Source organism: Microtus ochrogaster, linkage group LG3 (genome assembly GCF_000317375.1).
Source record: "Microtus ochrogaster isolate Prairie Vole_2 linkage group LG3, MicOch1.0, whole genome shotgun sequence".
NCBI classification, from domain to species: Eukaryota; Metazoa; Chordata; class Mammalia; order Rodentia; family Cricetidae; genus Microtus; species Microtus ochrogaster.
This window is the reverse complement of record NC_022029.1, coordinates 39,834,502-39,838,382: the sequence shown is the minus strand read 5'-3', so window position 1 is coordinate 39,838,382 and position 3,881 is coordinate 39,834,502.

Genomic DNA, 3,881 nt, shown 5'->3' with positions numbered 1-3,881 from the left:
AAAAAAAGTGTTCAACATCTTTAGCCACAAGGAGATGAAGATTGAAGCTGCTTAAGATTCAGTCTTACTGTAGTCAGATTCCCTATCCTCAGGGATATAAACGTCAATGAATATTGGTATACCATTAAACACTTGATAGAAAGTAAGGTACTGCCACATCACACACCTTGGAAATCAGTGTTCAATTTCTCCAAAACTACAGAAGTAGAACTACGATATGACCCAACAATATCACTCTTCAGCATGCCCACATTGAACTTTACATCCTACCGCAGAGACATTGCACATCCCTTTTCATTTTTCTTCTCAATTCACAGTAGCTATGAAATGGAAACAGCACAAATGCACATCACCTAATGAATGTTGATGAATCTGTGATATATACACACAATGGGATATTACTCAGCTATCAAGAAAAACAAAATTATTATTTGCCTTGTCACATCAGCCATAGGAAAGGATGATACTTGGTAAACAAATATAGAGCTGGCAGATGGAAATAAAGTTTTCTGACTTTCTGGACAAACACTAGATTCTTAGCTATGAAGTCTAAGCTCTGCACAATGCAAGCTTCTTGATGACAGAGACATATAGGAGACTTGGAGGTCTTTGTGATTTGCAAAGAATGGGAAACCAGAAATGTCAATCACACAGGATTATTCCTTTAAGGAAAGAAGTGCAAAACCTGTTTTCTACGCAGGCTGGAGCACACCTGCCCTCTAGCCTGGTGATCCTTGGACAATCTGTCTAGCTGGAGACCCAGTGGCACTGGATCCTCCTCCAGACCCATCCTTCTAATCCTGTCTTTCTCAGTCAATCCATTGAACCCATCTTTGTGGAATGTGTCCTATGGACTTGAAGAAAAATCTCAATGTAGTCATGTCTGAACTGTATTTGCTCTTCAAAGAGATTTAAGGATGCTCTGCTGTGCATGTGGAATTAAGTTATCTCCAGAAAAGATTTAACCTGACTCTACTTTTTGGGGGGGTTGGGATATGGTGACTTTATTAAATTTCTTTAAGTACACCTAATATAAAAATATCTATAATAACCTAAGAAGAGTTTATTTTCTTTTATTGAAAATAGATTCTTGTCTCATATATTATAGCCTGATTATAGTTTCTTGCTCCTTTACCCCTCCCTGTTTCTCCTCATTTCTCCTCACCTCTGGACCCACAATCTTTCTGTCTCTCATTAGAACAGGTTTCTAAGACACAGCAACAACAACACAAAATAAAATGTAATAACATGAAGCAAAAACTATACCAGTTGAACAAGGCAACTCAATAGGAGGAAACGAGTACCAAGAGCAGGCACAAGAGTCAGAGATCCACTTGTTCTCATAGTCAGGAGTTTCATAAAAATGTTAAACTGATAGCTATAATATACAGAGGACCTGGTGCAGAGAAGAATAGACTCTGTGCTTGCTACTTCAGTCTCTGTGAGCTCATTGGTGACTTTTTTAGTTGATTCAGAGGACCTTGTTCTACTGGTATCCTCCATCACTTTTGGTCCTTACAATCTTTCTGCCTCTTTTTCTGTGGGATTCCTTGAGGTCTAAGAGGATGGATTTTATGGAGACATCCCATTTAGAATCTTTCTCTGTGTAATGTCTGGTTGTGGGTCTCATGTCTGTTCCTATCTGATACCAGAAGGATCATCTCTGATGATGACTGGATATGGTACTGATATTTGAGAATGGCAAAATATTGTCAGGAGTCATTTAATTAATAATTATTATTATCATCATTTTATTAATAATTGGTTTGGTTTTGGTTTTACCCTGGATCTCTGGGCTATCTAATATCTGGTTCTGTATTACTGAAGTAATGTCAGCTATGGGTGCCTTCTAGTGGAATAGGCTTTAAGTCAAATCAGACATTGTTTGGATATTCCCAAAAGTTCCATGACACCACTGCCCTATCATATTTTGTAGGCAGAATCAATTGTAGGTCAAAGGTTTTGTAATTGCTTTGTTAACCATGCTTCTCTTTTGGTAATGTGGAGGGTATCTTCCCACAACAAAGAGACTAGAATGTAGGGGTGAAGCCTCCGTGTAGGCACTAGCTTGTCTTCTCCATGTTCAATAAGTTGTGTGGGTTTTGTTGTCAGCAGTGTTGCACAGATGCCACTTTGGGAGAGTAACCTTTTGTCTTAGCAAAGACAAAGTTGTTGCATTGTGTATTTCCATGAGACCGCCTTGCCCAATGACTCAATTAAAAGCAACCTAGTTCTGCCACTAGAAGCCTTGCCTGGTATAAGAGATGGACAGTTGAGACTCAATGTCCACCATTACTAGGAGTCCTCACTAGATACATGGAACATGATAGAATCTAAAGTGGAGAACAGTCTTGAAAGCATTGGGGCAGGGTACAGGTTTCTGAACAGAATTCTGATAGCACAGGCACAAAGATCAATAATTAACAAAGGGGACCTCATGAAACTAAAAAGCTTCACTAGGCAAAGGGCACTGTCAAATTGACAAAACAGAAGCATAACAGAATTGAAATTTTTTTATCATCTCCGCATCTGATAAAGGACTGATATGCAAAATATATAAAGAACTCAAGAAACTAGATATCACAATAATTCCCCAAATAATTCAACTAAAACGTGGTACAGGTTGAAACAGAGAATTTTCAGTAGAGGAATCTCAAATGGTGGAGAAGCACTTAAGGGGCTGCTCAAAATCCTTAGCCAACAGGGAAATGCAAATTAAAATGACTTTAACATTCTACCTTACACCTTTCAGAATGACTAAGATACGTAACACAACTGAAAGCTCATGCTGGTGAGGATGTGGAACAAGGGAAGCATTTGTCCACTACTAGTGGGTGTGCAAACCTGTACAATCACTATGGAAGTCAATATATCAATTCTTTGGAAAGTGGTTAATAGATTTTATGGACATACTGGGGGTGGGCGGAGGCAGGAGTTGGGGTAGGTGGGGGAGACATGAAGTAGAGGTAGAGAATTTGGGGGGCCTTTATTGGTGGTATGCCAATCGAGTTAAGTGAGAATTTCCTGGAGTGTGTACTATGTTTAATTTCTCCTAAAATAAACAATTTGGGGACAAACTCCTTAAAGTTTCAACCAATACTTGTTCTTAATTGTCTTCTTGCCTTCCTAGGCTCATCACTGTGTTGTCAATGGAGGTCGCACAGGCCCTTACAGAGACATTCTACATTTCTTATTGTGGATGTGTGTGTATGTGTTTGTGTGTGTGTGTGTGTGTGTGTGTGTGTGTGTGTGTTTGATTTGGTGTAAAACCACCTATACTAAGAGTTCACAACACTGTCTCGAGGGGACAAGTGAGGACCAGTCACTTTTGTGCATTCCATTGTGTTAATCATGCTGTTGATTGCCTTCAATGTCCTCTTCTTATTTTAATCAAATTGTGCTGGACAGTCTTTCCCCCAAACACATTATCTACAGGACTTCAGTGTATGTCCCTTCTTCACTGATTCACTGTTATTCCTCTGTGACAAGATCCTTGGAGAGTTGTGTCTCCATTTCTTCCTCAATGTTATTTTTTAATTTTGTAGTTCAATTAAAATAACGATCTACTTAATTTGTTACTCAAAAGATATTTTAATAACAAGATTTTTAGGATTTATTTTCTATCACCCACCTGCCATTATTCATTAGTGATTTTAAGGTGAGTAAAGGGATTGTATAATTCCTTCCTTCTACCATCCTTTCATCCACCATTCTCAGATGAAGCTGTGAAGACCAAGATTGCTGAGTAACTTACACATGCTTAAAGAAAAGTTAGAGGTGTAATTGTAGGGTAAGAAGGGTCAGTGAAAGAGTACCCTCACTCTGATCTGACACCAGAGCCAAGGAAATACTCCCTGCCCCTAACAAACTCAGTACTTGAA